This window comes from Rhinopithecus bieti, unplaced genomic scaffold (assembly GCF_001698545.2).
Source record: "Rhinopithecus bieti isolate Rb0 unplaced genomic scaffold, ASM169854v2 scaffold_3040, whole genome shotgun sequence".
In the NCBI taxonomy this organism is placed as follows: Eukaryota; Metazoa; Chordata; class Mammalia; order Primates; family Cercopithecidae; genus Rhinopithecus; species Rhinopithecus bieti.
In genome coordinates this window covers 8290032-8309738 of record NW_016804657.1, presented here as the reverse complement: position 1 = coordinate 8309738, position 19707 = coordinate 8290032, and positions in this window count along the sequence as shown.

Here is a 19707-nt window from a genome sequence, read left to right as displayed (position 1 = left end):
TATATATATATACTTTTTTGTTTAGTAACTCAAATGGTACTAACTGTACACACTGTCCTGCCCTTGCTTTTCTCGTTAAACAATATTATCTTGAAGATCTGTCCATTAGAACATATAGAGATAGCCTCATTCTTTTTAAAGATTGATATCATTGCATGTGTGGGAATATGATATATCATAACTTATTTTAAAAACAGACATTTAAATTGTTTTAAATCTGTGGCTACTACAGACAGTGCTGCAGTGAATGCCTGCATACACAGGTCATTTCTCATGTGTGTGAGTGTATCTGTAGGATCAACACCTAGAAGCTCAACTGCCACATGAAAGAAAGGGTATGTGAACTTTTAAGTTTAATAGTAACCACCAAATTAACCTCTCTAGAGAATATTATAAGCCAGCTGACACAGAAGCCTAGGAAGCACACCTTGCAAGGACCAGCCTCTGGAAGGTTTTTTTTTTTCTGGGGTTTGAAAGGGGGTTTTGAGGTTTTTTTTTTTTTTTTTTTTTTTTTTGAGACAGTGTCTCACTCTGTTGCCCAGGCTGGAGTGCAGTGGTGCAATTTCAGTTCACTGAAGCCTCTGCTTCCCGGGTTCAAGCAATTCTCCTGCCTCAGTCTCCCAAGTAGTAAGGATTACAGGTGCCTGCCACCAAGCAAGGCTAATTTTTGTATTTTTAGTAAAAATGGATTTTCACCATATTGGCCAGGCTGGTCTTGAACTCCTGGCCTCAAATGATCTGCCCACCTTGGCCTCCCAAAGCGCTGGGATTATAGGCTTGAGACACCACGCTCGGCCTTGGAGGATAATTTTTTTAAGTGCTGGCTTCCTCAGACTCTGAGCTACACAATGAATTCTAGAACTCTTTGATCATTTCCAATCTGATAGTTGAAAACATTGAATTTCTTTGCAGTCTTAATTTTTTACACTGCTCTTTTTAAGAGTTGTCATATTTTCTTTTCTGTGAACTGTCTGCTTATATTCTTCACCCTGTCTGTTGCACTACTGGCTCTTTTTTTTTTTTTTTTTTTTTTTTTTTTTTTTTTTTTTTTTTTTTTTTTGTAATGGAGTCTCACTCTGTTGCCCAGGTTGGAGTGCAGTGGCACGATCTCTGCTCATTGCAAGCACTACTGGCTTTTTTAATAGATGATTTGTAGGAGGCCTTTATATATTAAAGTTAGCCTCTTGTCTGATGTATTATAACATTTTTTAGCTGGAAATAACCTTACAATAATCTAGTTCAGCACTATCATGTTCCAAGTTTTAAAATTGACTTAAGGGTGTTAAATGACTTACAAATGTTAGAACACAGCCCAGGATTTTTGACTTCTAATTTAATAATTTTTTGCAATGCACCATGCCAGCTCTAAAGCAGAAAGAACCAATTCCCATCCTCTCAAAACGTGTAAGCATTGAGATTTCAAGATTTTTCCCCTCTCAGTGTCCCCATTTATCCTTGCCAGTCCACTTAGGGATACAGCTGCCTTTCCAACTTAACGTATACTTTCTGCATTCACCAGACCTCAGTCTTCATCAAATGTCTTACACCCCATGAACAAAACGACTTCTTGACTTTTCCTACAATTTCTTATTCTTGAGTCAGTTCTTCAACCTGGACTTACTGAGCTCCTGTTAAATGAAGATTCCTGCATTGGGCATGATAAAAGCATATAAAAGAAATAGAAAATTCATTCCCTGCCTTGCTGAACAGTCCATTTGAGAAAACAAAGCAGACACCAAATTTATTTGAAAATAAGCTCATAATTACTTGCTAATGCTCAAGGCAAACAAACAAGTGATTAAATGGGTTTGTATTAATCAGAAAAGGATTCCTACAAGTTTTTACTGTAGATTTAGAAAGAAGCAATGTATATGGATTATAACAATATCAGCTAATACATTCGGTACTATCAAGTCCTCAGCATCACAGACATCATCTCTTTTAATCTGAATGTTTATACTTTTTTTCTTTTCCTCATTTTATACATAAATAAACTGTAGAATAATAGACTAAATGACTTGTTCAGACAGCCTGGAAAGGTCCAGGGTTTCTCTCTCCAGGATGTCTGGTCTATCCACTATGCCATGCTTCTTCAGTTTGGCAAAGAAATACACAGAAATGGGGCCGGGTTTTGGGTGGAATGAATTAGTACAGAGTCAGCAGATTTGATTTCCATTAAGAAGACCTGTAGTAAAGTGAGAAGACTACAATTTTGGATCCAGACTAGATTTGAATATGTCTTGCTACTTACAAATTTTGACCTTGGCAGGTTACTTATCGTCTGAACCTCAATTTTCTCAAATGCAAAACACAGTTAATAATATCTGCTCTTTAGAGTTATCTGACATATAGTAGATGTCTGATAAATGGTAGCTATCTTAACAAATAGTGGGCTAGAATGAGAAATAGAATTGTTTTTCTTTCATGTGTTGTTGATTGACTTGGTTGCTGCAAAGAGAGTACGGGACAAAAGTCACACAAACCCCAAAAAAGTTTAGAGTACTAGGGAAAAGCACCATGATTATTTCCTCAGACTCTTAACTTCTCTTCTTCACCACTGTCCTAGCAGGAAGGTTTTATAGGTGTAAGGAAAAGCTTCCGGAGAAGAATTGAGAAACTATTTCTCTCAAAAGGCCAGATTGCTCAGGATTCAGTCCTACTTGATATAGCAAATGAGATGAAGTACATACAAAGTGCACTGCAGTTGTTAAAGTAAGTTCTGGACTTGATGAGAGAGTGGGCTCAACATAGCCTTTTCAGGTGTGTATTTTTAAACAAATAAGCTCACAGCCTTGCTCCAGAGACACCTGCAAAGTGGGCTAGAAATTCCTACCTCATGGGATTTCCAATGATCAAATTAGATAATTCAGTGAACAAACACTTATAGGATACTCACTGTAATGGTTCATTTTATGTCAACTTGGAGAGTGTTTTTGGATGAGATTAATGTTTAAATCAGTGAACTCTGAGGAAGAAGATTGCCCTCCAGATGTAGGTGAGTCTCATCCAATCAGCAGACTGCCATCAGCTCTCTGGGTCTCTGCCTCCTGGCCACTCTCCTGGGTCTCCAGCATGCGGCAGATTTTTGACTTGCCATCCTCCATAACTGCATGAACCAATTCCTATCACACATTTCTTTCCATGTGCTCAGCCCTCCATATTCATGGGTTTCACATCTGTGAATTCAACCATGGATCAAAAATATTTGAAAAAAAGTGCATCTATACTGAACATGTAGAGACTTTCTTGGTCATTATTTTCTAAACAATACAGTATAACAATTATTTACATAGTATTTCCATTGTATTGGGTATTACAAGTAATGCCATATCTAGAGGTGATTCAAAGTATATGGGAGAATATGTATAGGTTATATGCAAATACTATGCCATTTGATGTCAGGGATTTGAATAGCTGCAGATTTTCATTTCTAAGGGAGGTTCTAGAGCCAAACCCCCATGGATACTGAGGGATGACTATATATATGTGTGTGTGTGTGTATGTGTGTTTGTGTATGTGTGTGTGTGGGGTTATTTTTGGTATACATTTTATTTTTATCTTATGACACATATACATTATACTATTATTACATATGTTATTACAATTTGTTCTTTTATTTTTTACATATTTTACATGTGTTGTTATACTTTGTAGTGGTGTTGTGTGTTATTAAATACCGGGTTTTGTTTTATATTACACACACACACCCATAGCACGTTCACACACATACACAGTGGAGGCTATACTCCTATTGGTTCTGTTTCTCTGGAGAACCTTGACTAATACACTTACTATGAGTCAGGCACTGTTCTAGGCCCTAGGGATGCACTGAATCAGACAAGGTCTCTCAGGGAACAGATATTTTTGTGGAGAGGGAGTCAAACAATAAATAAGCAAATAAGGCAATATCAGGTAGTGACATGAATAAAATAAGATGAGGTACTAATAGTGAGTAGGGAAGCTTCTTTGGATTGAGTGGGCCTGGATGAAGCATATTAAAGACAGGAAATTGTAACGGTTTTTAGGAACAAGTTCAACAGCTTGCAGCTTGAGTACCTGCAGCTTCTCCAGGTACAAGGTGCTTGAACGGAGAGGAAGACAGTGTGCCTGGGAACAGCACAGGTGAGAGAAAGTGTGATAGGAGATGAGGGAGGTAATGTTGCAAGGTCTACATCAGGTAGGCCTAGTATTCTCGTGGTAAAGAATTTACATTGTACTCTAAGTGCAGTTGGAAACCACTGAAGGATTTGGTGCCATGCTGTCTTCTCTCTTTTTCTCTCTCTGAGATAGATAGACAGATATTGTGTTAAGTTGTTCCTGCATTATTATAAAGAACTACCTGAGACTGGGTAATTTGTACAGAAAAGAAGTTTAATTGGCTCATGATTCTGCAGGCTGAACAAGTATGGGATCAGCATCTGCTCAGCTTCTGTGGAGGCCTCAGGGACCTTTTACTCATGGCAGAAGGCAAAGCAGGAGCTTGTACATCACATGGTGAAAACAAGAGGAAGGGGGAGGTGCCACAAACTTTTAAACAACCAGGTCTTGCGAGTACTCACTCACTATTGTGAAGACAGCACCAAACCATGAGGGATGTGCCCCCATGATCCAATCACCTCCCACCAGGCCCCACCTCCAACACCGAGGATTACATTTTAACATGAGATTTAGGTGGGATGAATATCTAAATCATATCATTCCACACCTGGTCCCCCAAATCTTATGTCCTTCTCATATTGAGTCATACAATTATGGCTTCCTAATGGTCCCCCTAAGTCCTAACTCATTTCAGCATCAACTCACAAGTCCTAAGTGCCAAGTCCAAATCCAAAGTCTCATTTGGAGATGAGTTTCTTCCACTTATAAACCTGTAAAATTAAAACAAATTATTTACTTCCAAGATACAATGGGGTATAGGCCTTGGGTAAACATTTTCATTTCAAATAGTAGTAATTGGCTAAAAGGAAGAAGCTGCACACTCCATGCAAGTCTGGAACCCAGTGGGGCAGTCATTAAATCATAAAGCTCCAAAATAATCTCCACTGACTCCATGCCCCACATTCAGGACACTGGTGTGAGGGATGGTCTTCCAAGACCTTGGGCAGCTCCATCCCTCTGTTTCCCTTAGCCACAGCCTCTGTGGGTTGGAGTTGAGTGCCTGTAGCTTCTCCAGGTACAAGGTGCAAGCTGCTAATAAGCCTATAATTCTGTAGTCTGGGGTATAATGGCCCCCTTCCCACAGCTCCATTAGGCAGTGCCCCAGTGGGGACATTGTGTGGTATCTCCAACCCCAAATTTCCCCTCCACATTGCCCTAGTTGAGGTTCTCTGTGAGGGCTCCACCCATGCAGCAGGCTTCCACCTGGACAACCAGGCTTACTCATATATCCTCTAAAATCTAGGCAAAGGCTGGCAAGCCTTCTTTACTCTTGCATTCTCCACACCTACAGGCTTACCACCACATAGAAACCACCAAGCCTTGTGGCTTGTGCCCTCCATCACAGAGTCCCAAGCTGTGCTTGGGCCTTTTTGAGGCATGGCTGAAGCTAAAGTGACCAAGATGTGGGGAGCAGTGTCCTGAGGCTGCACAGGGCAGTGGGTTTCTGGAGCCATTTTTTCCTCCTAGGCCTCTGGACCTGTGATGGGCAGGGCTGCTTCAAAGATCTCAGAAATGTCTTCCAGGCCTTCTTCTCATTGTCTTGACTATCAGTCCTGACTCTTTTTAATCATGAAAATCTTTCTAACAAGTAGTCACTCCACAATCTGCTTGGATTCTTCCCCTATAGAAGCCTTTTCTTTCTTTGCTATGGGCTAGGCTGCAAATTTTCCAAATTTTTATGCTCTGCTTCTCTTTTAAATATCAATTCCAACTTTAGGTCATTTCTTTGCTCCTGCATCTGAGTTAGGCTGTTAAAAGCAGCCACACGACATCTTGAATGCTTTGCTGCTTAGAGATTTCTTTCACCAGATACCCTAAATCATTGATCTTAAGTTCAAATTTCCACAGATCCCCAGGGCATAAACACAGTATAGCTGAGTTATTTGCTAAGGCATAACAAAGGTGACTTTTGCTCCAGTTCTCAGTAAGTTCCTCATTTCCATCTGAGACCTTGTCAGCCTGAACTTCACTGTCCATATCACTATCACCAATTTGGTCACAACCATTTAACCAGTCTCAAAGATGTTCCAAACTTTCCCTCATCTTCCTGTCTTCTTTTGAGTCTCCTCACTCTTCCAAACCTCTGCCCATTACCCAGTTCCAAAGGTGCTTCCACGTTATCAGTTTTCTTTATAGCAAGACTCCACTCCTGGTACAAATGTTCTGTGTTAGGCTGTTCTTACATTTCTATAAAGAAATACCTGTGGCTAGGCAGGATGGCTAATGCCTGAAATCCCAGCACTTTGGGAGGCCAAGGCAGGCGGTCACCCGAGGTCAGGAGTTCGAGACCAGCCTGGCAGTGAAACCTCATCTCTACTAAAAATACAAAAAGTATCTGGGCGTGGTGGCACATGCCCATAATCACAGCTACTCTGGAGGGTGAGGCAGGAGAATCACTTGAATCCAGAAGGTGGAGATTGCAGTGAGTCGAGATCACGCCCCTGCACTCCAGCCTGGGTGACAGGGTGAGACTCCATCTCAAAACAAAACAAAACAAAACAAGACAGAAAAGAAAAGAAATACCTGAGATTGGTGCAAGTCAAAATGAACTCTAACTAAAAAAACAAAAACAACCAACCAACCACTCAAACCTGAGATTGGGTAATGTATAAAGAAAAGAGGTTTCGTTTGGCTTACAGTTCCATTTTATAGGAAGCATGGTGCTGGTTTCTGCTCAGCTTCTGGGAAGGCTTCAGGGATCTTTTACTGATGGCAGAAGGCATAGTGGAAACCCACACATTACATGGCAAAAGCAGGAGCAAGGGGCAGGGAGGAGGTGACACACACTTTTAAACAATCAAATCCCACAAGTACTCACTATTGTGAGGACAGCTCCAAGGCAGGAGGGATCTGCCCCCATGATCCAATTATCTCCCTCTAGGCCCCACTTCCAACACTGGGGATTATATTTCAACATGTAATGTAGGCTATAGGCAGGACAAATAACTAAACCATATCACACATAGATATCTTAAATTGAAGTGAAATTTACATAACATAAAATTAACCATTTTGAAGTAAACATTTTCAGTGACATTTAGTGCATTCATAATGTTGCGCAACTGCCACTGATTTATATTTTAAAAACATCCTTCTGGTTGCTATGTGGAAAAGGGATAGTGGTGTGGTCCTATAGTCTGAATGTCTGTGTCCCCCCAAAGTTCATATGAAAATCTTAATGTCCAATGTGATGGTGTTAGGATGGAGATCCTTTGGGAGGTGATCAGGTCAGGAACCCTAATGAATGGAATTTGTGCCCTTATAAAAGAAACTCCAGAGTACTGCCTTCCTTTCTCATTTCTTCTTTCTTTCTTTTTTTAATAAAGATGAGGTGTCATCATATTACCCAGACTGGTCTGGACCTTCTGGATTCAAGTGATCCTCCCACATCAGCATCCCAAAGTGCTGAGATCGCAGGTGTGGGCCAGCATGTCCGGCTTGCCTTGCTCCTTCACCATGTAAGGTATAGACAGAAAGTGCTCTCTGTGTACCAGGAAATGGGGCACTGTTTCTGCTGGCATTTTGATCTTGGACTTCCCAGCCTTCAGAACTGCAAGAAACAAATTTCTTCTGTTTATAAGCCACCCAGTAGATGGTGTTTTGTTACAGTAGCCTGAGTGGACTAAGACAGTGGGGGAGACAGGGAACAAGAGAAGAAACATGTCTGGAGGCCAGCGCTGTGTCCAGGCAAGAGATTATGGTGGCTAGGATATAGCAGAAAGGATGAAGAGAAATGGACAGATCTATAGGGCATATGTTTTAGGAAAAGTCAACAGGAGTTTCTAACAGATTCAATGGACCACGTAAGAAAAATGTGATATATATGAAAGCACTCTGTAAACTTCATACACTTGAAATGTTAGTATCATTACGAAGAATAGGGCTTCATGATTATTAAAGAGAAAGAGCTGGACTGGATGGTCTCTCAAGATCCCTCTGAGTCCTGAAATCCTCTGATGCTTTAAAGATGGGTAAACTGCTTTTGGTACAAAGGGGAAGAATTATTTAAAGATTTTCTTGATCCCATGCAGTGTCCAAGTGCTTTCAAAGGACAGTCCAGGGCATTATCCAACCACACACTCGGTGAGAACAGGCAAAGCCTGCCTTCCTCTAGCCAGCAGGGCTACGTCATGGCCTGGAGGCGAGCATGGGAACTGGCAGGCCTGGGCTTAGCATCCCAGACACTACACTCCTAAGAGGGAAGTGCCCTGACGCCTGGGCTCTCAGACCTCAGCAATGTCCAGTAAAAACACACTGGGTGGTGAGGCCTGGGGCCAGAGAAGGGAAAGTGCTTCCAGCAGTGCAGCCCTGTGTGGATGACTTTTGCTGGCAATGAGCATGCCTTAAAGGCTATAGCATAGCTCCCAGAGTCCCCAGGGGCTGGAGACTGAGATCTTTTGCACAAGCGAGGCTCATATCAGACCCTGTCAGCATCCAGATCATGTTCGGGTGGCAAGGGTCTTCAAGAAAGACACTCTCCAAAAGACACTTTTTCCCCTCCCTCCTTTCTTCTTTGAAGAGTTTGTCATTAATCAAAATCTATGTGGTTTATAATCTTTGCTACCTCCTCTGGAAAAGTGACCTCTTTTCACATAAGATTTAGCTTTAGATAGTTTGGTTTCAACTGGGCTGGAAAAATTTTTCTTAACAGAGAGTTTCTCACTAAGCAAATAAAGAAGCTGAATTAACTCTTTAAAGTCCCTGAGTAATAATACCACTGCTATTATAACTTGTGATATGGTCCTTCTTCCATCAGAGAGAACAAACAGCTCTTAGATACCACTGAAACTATGGTTTTTGAAGTGTGGACCCCAGACTAACAGCACTGCCATCTGCATCTCCTGGCACCTGTTAGAAATACAAATTCTAGGGCAGCATTCCTGATCTACTGAATGATCAACTCTGAAGGTGGGGCCCAGAAATCTGTTTTTTAAAATGCCTTTAAAGTGGTTTTGATATACACTCAAGTTTGAGAACCACTGCGTTAGAGAAACAGAGAAATGTGGAGCCACAGAAAGTCTAAATAGAGGAATTAGATATGCACCTGATCACATGATGGATGGAGAAAGAAAGGCCCAGAGAGAGAAGGTGACTTGTCCTAGAAGACACGGAGAACAGGTCACCTTTTGGTCTCTCTGGATCCTCCCTCCCTTCCCAAAGGAAGACTCAGACTTTTCTCTTGAATTATATTTTTCCCAGATGTTTTAGCTGTTCACTTGCCCATTAACTTTTAACAATTTACTCCATGTGTTTACGTAAATCTGGTCATTTTGTATTGTAGAAAGTATATTGACACTAAAATGCTCAAGAGACATCAAAGAGAGTGTGGCTTAGGTTGGGTTCCCTGAGAGCAGACTTGGTGACAGAGACTAGCAAGCAGAAGGTTTATTGGGTATGTTTCCAGAGATACATTTACAAGGATTGGTGAGAGGGAGAAATTGACCCTTCATATGTTGTAACTGAGGCCTTACCAATGCTACAGGGAGCGCTGGAGCTGAGATGAGCCTTCAAAATTGTCTCCTACTAAAGCCAAGGGGCCCAACCGTTGTATCTCTGCATCAGGCAGTAATTGGCTATTGAGCCAACCCTGGGAGAGGCCTTAGTCTGGAGCCAGATAGTTCTCTGCCAAGGTCATTGCCTAGGAAGGGACACAGCTGTGAGCCATCAGCAACTGGAGGCTGGTGCCTCAGCCCTGAAGTGGGGATCTGGACATAATATGAGAGTATTGTCCACAGAAGGCATTCCAGATTTGGGATGTTGGGGGCAGGGTCAGAAAAATTCACCTGCTGAAAGTAGAGACAGAAAACCCCAAGACACAATATCAAAAGAATCTGATCCTAAGAGAAAATGTGTTGCTGATAAGACTAGAATATTTATCATCTCTGCTAAATGCTCCAAAATCTAGTAAAGAAGACCATGGTATGTGCCAGAGTTTTCCAACAGATCTGTCAGGGCCAACTGATGAGCAACAATGAGTCAGAGATGTGTGGGGATTTTTACTTCCTGTAGATCTCAGGGTGGCAGAACAGGACCTGGGATGGCTAGAGTCCTTCTGTCAATTCATATGAATATAGTTGCATGAGTGCATTATTTACAAAAAATTAGAAAGCCCTAGCTTATAAAAGTTGTCATCTACCCAATTGTGCCCTATTATATCTGGCATCGCAGATAGTCTGCATGAATACTCTCTAAACTGGTGGGTGTCCTCAAGCACTGTGTAGGGTGAGAGCCCTCAAATTCTGAGAACCAGTACTTTTTATTCAGAAATGTCTCCAGAGTGCAGAGAGGCAGTGAATTCAGCTACTCTAGAATGATGAAATAGCCTTATAAACAAGAACACTCTTGAAACTTTGCTCTGCTTTTGTCTACATCAAGAACATTTCCTTTATATTTCAGCATCCCAAGTAAGATTATTTATCCTCAGAAGAACTCTCAGAAAATGTTGGGCACTTATGATCTTACCTCGTACCCTCATTGATAAGTTTGTATTCATTTGTCAATCAGGCTCTTATTTAGAGAAGCAGCTCCCCATAGCCTGCTTATCTCTGAGGAACTTATGGAATTAAGTTCCCAACCCAGCAAACCTGAGGGCCAACTCCTGGATCATGGTGACCTTAGGCAATTTACTTTCCCGGCAGCATCATTTAATGAGTTCCCTAAAGGAAACATCTCACACAGAAGGGACTAGCCACAGGGAGACCACTGTTTTGCCACTGGGCACCTGAAAACTCCATCTGTCCAGGTGTAGGCAGGATAAAAAGGAGTTTGGTGTCAGACATCTGGTCAGTGAGGCTTTTGCTGGCTCCCTGTGGGAATAGCTGAATCCCTGGGGCACAAACACTTAGGTAGCATGCTCTGCAATCACTGGTCCTGGGGACAGACTAAGGGAAACGCTGAAAGCATACTCAGAGGGTCAGTTGAGATGGGAAAAATAACTTTCCTAAGGTTGTAGGGGACAAAGGCTGCTTCCCACAGAGCCTGCCTCAGGGGTTTGGAAACAGCCAGGGCAACAAGCCAGGTGCTTCAAGCCTGCTTGCAAGACCATCTGGGGAGACTGGATGGAGTTGGGATTTTGTTCCTCCACCCCATCTTCCCATTCTATCTCTCTTCGTTTTGTAGGGAAGAAACACTATGTCTTCCCTGTGTGGTTGTGAGCTTTGACCCAAACCCATGAGCTACCTGGCCCCAGAGCTGCCCCAGGATTAGATCTTAGGTGTATTTCAAACTGTTTTTGTCTTCCCACGGGGCTATGGGAAACATGGTCCTCTCAATTTACTTTCTGAGGAGAAAACTGAGAAGTAGTAGCGGCCTGAATACCTAGCATCTCTACCAGAGGTTCCCACTTAGTGGCAGGAGAATTACCCATGTACCTAACACACATACAACAGTTTCATTCTGTAACACTAGAGAAAGGTGTGCTGGCCTCCTCTCATGTGATACCATGGGGTTTTCTCTGACAGAGCAGCTCTGGGAAGGTCTGACCAATGTTTTACCTGCCCTGCTGGACCAAGGCCACTGAACTGAGGGAAAAAGAAGTGGAAAGGGGAGAGAGCCAGATCTAAATATTGAAATTTAGCCCCAGTGCCTGTCTCCAAGGAAGGATTCTACTGGAACTGTTCAGTCACCTTCAGAGAGAGAGGTGTTGTCCCTATCTGGAGTCAGTCAGAGCCCACTCCCTAGTGCCTTGGAGCAGCCAACTGAACTCTGGCATTTGCTTCTCACTGTGCTTTTATACTTTGCCAATTGGCTCCACCCTAGTCCTGCTGGGAGACAGAGCAGCCACTGCCAAAGACTTTGTCTTTCTTAACCACAGTCCCCATAGCATCCAAGGACCTCTGGCTCTTAGGTCTCACCAAATCCTTGGCCTCCCTGGGACAATGCCAGAGGAATGCTACCACTGATTTTGACACTGACATCATCGCAAGTTGTTGCTCTCAGTAAAGGCAAAACTAGCTTCTATAACAATCTTCCAACTCTCAGTAGCATAAACAGAGTAGATTTGTTTCTTGCTCATGTTAATCCCAATCAGGTACTCAATGGGTGGCCTCTCATGTGATAAGTTGTGGACCATGGGCCCAACCTCCTCCTGGTTGGAGGGTTAGCTATTTTCTTGAGTCTTGGAGTCCTTTGCTTTTAGCTGGAAGACAAGAAGAGAGAAAGTAGAGGAGACATACCCACTTCTTAATCACTTTGGTCTGGAAGTGACACTCATCATTTCTGCTCACCTCCCTGTGATGGGGACTATTCTACTTAGTCCATGTGGCTCTACCCAGACAAAAGGGGAGTTAAAGAGTGTAGCTCCTGGCCAGAGCGCCCTCTGCAAGACCTTCTCATTATGAGAATGGAGCACAGACCTCAGAGCACAGAGAAGTGATGTCTGGCAGTGGAAAACCAAAGAAACTGAAGAAATAGGATACATTACTGGGTGTGAGAAAAGACATGGAACTATAGGGAAGCTAGACTTACAAAAGCTCCAAGAGAAGAGATAAGGATGAGGAGAGCCACCCAAGTTGGAGTTCTGGAAGAAAGAGAAAAGGTTTGAGCAGCTGCTATAACATGTGAGACTTTAGAAAGAGACTACGTACAATTATTGCTAAGTGTTGTATGATATGATTTCTCCCCGTCAAGCTCCAGTGAAGGTTTTGGGATATGGAAGGACAGATGCCAACCTAGAGTTATTGAATTTAAATAGTTTAAAATCAATAGCTATTTTAAAATTAGATAGTGGTGGTGGTTGAACAACTTTGTGAATATACTAAAAACTACTAAATTATACATTTTAAAGGATGAATTTTATGGTGTGTGGATTATATATGAATAAAAAAATGATATGAGAAAATGATAGCTACCATTTCTTGACACTTCTTTTGTGCCAGGTATTTTACACATTTTGATAATCTCAAATTCTTAGTTTAACTTGAAAGGTAGGTATGAATGTCTCTGTTTTATAGATGAAGAAACTGAGATTCATTGAGGTTAAATGGCCCAATGTCACACAAGTGGTAGAGCCAGAATTCACATCCAACTCTGCCTGACTCTGAAGTGGCTGGCATTCTCTCCACTGCCCCTTGTGGCTCCCCAACAATAATCATTGTCTGTATTGAGCAGCATATACTGAGCACTTTGACTATAAAACTCAAATTCCCTCAGCAATCCTGGGAAGTTAACAATATTCTTGACTTTATAAATGAGGTTACCAAGGCTTGAAATAGTCAATAATTGCCACAAACTTAGCTGTTAAGTGGCAATGCCAGTAGCTGATTTCAAATCCTTTCTGATTTCAAAGCCCTTCAACATGCTTTCTCTTGGGAGTCCATCAGCACTCCTCTATTTACAGTGGCACACACACTTCTCTCTATCTTCTTAACAAATAAACCTTGCTTTTCACTGCCTGATTCAATTCAGCTCGCTTTATTGAGTGGTAAGTATTGGGCTACGATGGCTAGTCATTGCTTCTTCACTAGTCGAGGTCCATCTCCTTTTTCAAAGTTGGATTCAAAGGTTCTTTCTCTATGAAGTTTATACCACTTTACTTTTACCCAACTGTTCACATTTCTTCCTTAAATAGGAAGATGATTGATTTGATTATACCCATGCTACTCAAAGTGTAGTTTTTGAATGAGTCTAGTCTGAGATGGTTGTTGTCAGTTCATGCAAGATAAGTAAAGAAATTGAGTGTAAGTATTTAGAAATATCATAGCAATTTAATATTGCTATAACATCCAACTGCATAAGCAGTGGGCTCACATTTTGTCTTTTCATTTCATTTTCTAGTAATTTATTTTATTGTATTTTACATAAGAATCAGTCTGCCACAGATTGGAAATTCTTTTTAAAAAATGATTCTGTACCACAAATAATTTGAGAAGCACTTATCTACAAATGGCAGACACAGGCCAAGTCTGGCCCACCACTTAATTTTGCAAATAAAATCTTATTAAAACACAGTCACAGCCACTTATTTACATATGGTCTATGATTGCTACCATGCTATAATGGCAGCATTGAGTAGTTGTGACAGAGACCACATAGCCCACAAAGTCTGAAATATTTATTTTCTGGACCTTTAAGCAAAAGGTTTGCTGATATCTGATCTAGATCACTTGTTCTCAATCATGATTACACTTTAGGAACTCCTGGGGGGCATTTTAAAAATATCGATGGCTGGGTTCTGTTCCCAGGGATTCTGATTTCATTGGTTTATGGTGCAGCCAGTGCAGGTCATTTTAATGTGCAGCAAAATTTTAAAACACTGATTTAGATCAGTAACTTTCAACTTTGGCTGGGAATCAGAATCACTGAGGATGCCAGGGATTCACTCTGAACCTACTATATCAGAATTCTGGGAAGCGGGACCCAGGCATGCTTGAATGTGTTTTTGTTAAGTAAATCCTCTGCAGGTAATTGAGATGTTTAATAGGGATTGAGAGCCACTGGTCTTGACCCAAGAGCAATGATTTTTAAACTGTTACATATATCTAAACTGCATGAAGAGGGTGCTAAGAATACAGATTACCAAGCCCCACCTCTAGTGAGTCTAATTCAGCAGGTCTCAGATAGATGTGACCCAGGAATGCGTATTTTTAGCAAGCTGTAAGAAAGATGGCTGCACTGCAGCCAAGCAGGCATAGACTGAGGTAAACATCCTTCATGACTCAGCAGGATTGGAGCACAGGCGCACATTCCTATGCCTTATATAATCACAGATATTGAAACATAACGTAGAGAAGCTCATGACCTGGCTCTCAGCCACTATTGTTTGTAAGGTGTATAAATGTAACACTGACACTGTGAAAGAGCTGCTAAATAAAGCCATGTCTCATCCACCTGCTGTCTCTCAAGTGTTCTTCCAGCTCCCTACCCCCAATCCACCCACTCCCCTCAGACCTCAGCTGGGGCTTGAACCTGACAACTGGCGTAGTCGGCAGGATGAGGTGAGTGGGTCTTCATTCCCTGAGGCTCCCAGGTCAGCTCTGTGGCCACAGCATGGGTTGTGGTACCCAGTGGCAGAGGTGCTGCTTGGATGGGCCCCAGTGGAAATGTAGAAGGCAGTGGATGGATCTCCCACGAGTGTGGAGAAGATACTGGAGCAGCTGGAAGCACACAGCTCCAAGAAGGAATGCACTTTTGCCGGCAGAGTCGATGGTCATTTCTGACTGCACTGTATGAAGTACATACTCAGTCCTTGCAGGCCACAGTGCAGGTAAGGGATCTTCAGGCACAAACTGAGTGCCTGGGGGCCCAAACCCACAGCTTGGAGCACAGCCTGGGGATGAAGGACTTCCAGGCTCAAGCAGGGTGCTTAGAGGCCCAAATAAGCAGCCTGGAACAGGAGTTAGCAACAGCTGTTAGTGCGCGCGTGAGCACATCCTCCCAGCTGGACACTCTCATTTGGTCTGATGCCGAGGAGGAGGCTCTTCTGCTGCTGGCTCGCCCCATGATCCATCAGAAGGTAGAACATGAGCAGCCAGTGGAACCCCAGGGGAGAGCCCAGGGAATCCCCACAGTGGTGGAATACACCTCTTATAGTGCTTCTACCCCCACTGAGTTGTGGTAGTTAGGTAAACAGTGCCAGCAGCCCCTCCCTGCCTGGTTACTCCATCTTTGGGACAAAGGAGCTGACAACATTCCCTGCTCCATCTCTGAGATAGAGAAGCTGGCTTCTGTCACAACTCATCCCTCCCTTCATCAGTGGCTGCAGCTGTGCCAATGGTCAGCATAGGGACAAGATGACCACACTTGAATTGAGTGGCTAATGGCAGCCATATGGACTCTTTGGAATGATGCCAGAGAAATACCCGAAACTGTGAGTAAATGGCAATCATAGACTGATTTGGTGCAGATACTCTAGGAGATGGGTATGTAGCAGGCTGCGTTTGATCTGAATACCTGGGGACCAGATGATGAATGCTTTACCTCCCACATAAGGGATCTTGTGCTGATCTCAGCACCCCCAAACTCTCTTGGCTCTCTGGCCTCTGTCCTCACCCCATATGTGGCGCACTGTATCCATGAAGTGACTACTGCTATGGCAGTCCTTGGGGAGGCAGAAGGCCATTGGCAGGACCAGGGAGTCCATGCCATAAAGAAGAGGAAGGTGCCCCCTCCACAAGTAACTACCCCAGGAGATAACAATGGGCCCAGTGGGTGACCCACAAGCAAATGTGGTCTGATTTACTTTCAGCTAGGGTTGCTCAAGAGACAATTGACAGGCAACCCAGTGAAATGCTGTTGGCTCTCTGGAGGCAATTGTCCCCAGAGCAACAATTCTGGAAAATGCCCAAGAAGGGGCAAAACACTGTTGTTCAACCTAACCCTGTCTAGACGCTGCAGCTCAAGGGCTATTTGCAGACAGGCGAAGATATGGAATCTTTCTTGTTTGACTAGGGAACTGGCCAAGATGCCTGGCTTTGTGGGGGTGAGGGGGGTGGATGACCAGAGGGCACATGTGGAGCTGGCAATCCACTGCTCCCCAACTAATGTATAGCGGGTCTTGGCGCTGGTAGATAATGGTGCAGACTGCAGTCTAGTTTTTGGGAACCCAGGTAAGTTTCTGGGCAAAACTGCATACATTGACAGTTATGGGGACCAATCAGTGAAGGTGAAACCTGTCTCTGCGTCTTGGCAGTGGCCACTTGGATCCCCACCTATATGCTGTTTATGTCTCTCCTATACGTGAATATTTTCTGGGGGTGGACATTTTGCATCGTCTTGATTTACACATCACAGCCACAGAATTCAGACTCCAAGTTTGTATAGTAAAGCTGGTACTGCATGGACATACACATCACCAGTCCCGAGCTCTGCCACAACCCTGACTGGTTACCTCCACTCATCAATACCATTTGCCAGGGGGACATACAGAGATAACTGAGACTACTAAGAAGTTAGAGGAGGTGTAAATAGTGTGTAGCACTGATAGCCCCTACAATTTCCTGGTATGGCCAGTCAGAAAGCTGGATGGAACTTGGTGGATGACAGTGGATGATCAGGAACTGAATAAGGTGACACCTCCTCTGCATGCAGCTGTACCCTCCATCATGGATTTGATGGACCACTTGACAATGGAACTAGGACAGTATCACTTTGTGGTGAACTTAGCTAATGCATTCTTCTTCATTGACATTGCTCCAGAGAGCCAGGAACAGTTCGCCTTCACATGGGAAGGATGACAATGGACTTTTACCATGCTGCCACAGGGCTATGTGCATAACCCCACCGTTTGTCATGGTCTTGTTGCTATGGAATTAGCTGCCTGGAAATGTCCAAAAGGGGTCCTCCTGTTTCATTACATTGATAATATTATGTTAACCTCTGATTCTCTTGCAGATTTAGAAGGGGCAGCACCCCTCTTGTGGCAACATTTGGCAGCAGCATGTGGTTGGGCCATCAACAAATCCAAGGTCCAGGGCCTGGATTGTCTGCCAAATTCTTGGGAGTTATTTGGTCGAGTAAGACAAAGGCCATACCAGAGGCCATCATTGATAAAATCCAGGCATACCCCCAATCCACCATGGTGAAGCAGCTGCAGACTTTTGTAAGCCTGAATTGACGGCCATTTGTGCCCCATCTGGCTCAAATGATAAAACCATTGTACAGGTTATCAAAAAAGGGGCTATCTGGGATTGGGATAATGAGGCTGAAACAGCCTTTCTGGCTGCCACGTGGGCCATTCAGCAAACACAGGTCTTACAAGTAATTGGTCAGGGGCACACATTTGAACTTGATGTACATGTAACCAGAAATGGTTTTGGCTGGGTCCTATGGCAGCACACAGAGTGCTTTAGAACACCAGTAGGTTTTTGGTTCCAGCTGTGGAAGGGAGCTGAGCTCCAATATTCATTAATAGAGAATCAATTAGGTGCTGCATATGCTGTTCTTCAGGCTTATGAGAGTGTGACAGGATGGGCTACGATCATCATGCAGATGACTTACCCAATAGTGGGGTGAGTACATTCCTGAGTAATGAACCCTCAGACTGGGACAGTACAGACATCCACTTTAGCGAAGTGGTGTGCCTACTTGGAACAGCAGAGTATGCTGAGTACAAGTCCCTTAGCAGCAGAGTTACAAGAAGTCTTGGGATCTATAGTCCTAATGGAAGATAAGGCCATGGGGCCTGAGACACCCCTAGACCCTGAGCCATCACTGTTAAAGAAAGGGTATCCTCCCATTCCTGATGGCGCATGATATACAGATGGGTCCAGCCAGGGTATTATGGCTTCCTGTAGCTGCTGTGGCAAACCCAGCCGTGCACTGACACCATATACGTTTGATACCGGGTGTGGACAAAGCAGCCAATGGGCGAACTCAGAGTGGTGTGGATGGTGATTCTCAGAGAGGAGTCAGCCTATGGTACTTTGCACCAATACTTAGGCGTCCTATCGAAGGTTTAACTTATGTTTGACTACGCTGGAAGTTCAGCAGAATTGGCTTGTAGGCCATCGGCCCCATTTGGGGGCCAAACTATGTGCAAGACGCTCTGGGAAACAGGTCATCAGAAATATGTAACTATCATGTTGTCAGCCATTGTCTTTGGCCACCCGAATGATGAGGCCCAGATGTCCTTGGCAAGGTCCAGTGGTTAGAGTGGCACCTAGCATGAGATGTACCTTGTGACTATCGGAAACTGGGACACAGCGGGGTTAACTGATGGCACAGGTCAATAGGTGCTGGCGCCTATCTTTGCTTCACGAGGACATTTTGGAGGGCCTGCCAGAAGTGGGCCAGCATGTGCTCAGGCATACCGCAAGAGCAGAGACAACTGGGGCCCACAATGTAACACAACCAGTGAGAGTTTTAGGGCAGATACCTTTGACCAGATGGCAAATAGGATGTACACTGCGCACTGGCCAAAATTGGCAGGGCTACAGCAATATGCACTGAATGGCTGTAGACATAGCGCACAGGCTTGTTGTTCACCTACCATTGGGCAGGTGGACAACGCAGTCAGCAGCAGCATTTGAGCCCTGCAACACTTATGTGCGTTAACCGCGCTTCTCTCTGGCCACTGAAAGTGATAGGGGAACACATTTTACTGGACATCAAGTACAACAGGGAGCACAGCAGATGGACATACAATGGAAGTTCCACTTTCCTTATAACCCACAAGCCACCGGCATGATTGAGCAATATAACGGACTCCCAAAGAACAGGTTATGTTTGCATGTTACTCCCCTGTCTTTAGGGGCTAGAGTTCCAGGTTGGACCTGGTGCTTCAAATCTTGAATAAGTGACCACAGAAAGGGAGCCCGGCCCTGGCAGAGGCACTGTTACAGCAGCCCGCCGCCCCACCATCCTGCTATAGATACACACCAAGAATGACCTCCTCTGACCAGGTATGGGGACAAATGGTCATCTGTTGTTGCCTGCTCTGATGCCCCTGAAGGGAGGGGAACAGAAAATCTGGTGTTGGCCATGGACCCTCCAAGCCCCCCATCACAGATGGTTAGCTATTGTAGCCCCCTTGAGGGAGGGCATGCAGTGACTTACATGTGACTCCTTGGGTATTTAATGTGTGGCCTTCGTGATTGACCATTGGTAGGGGAA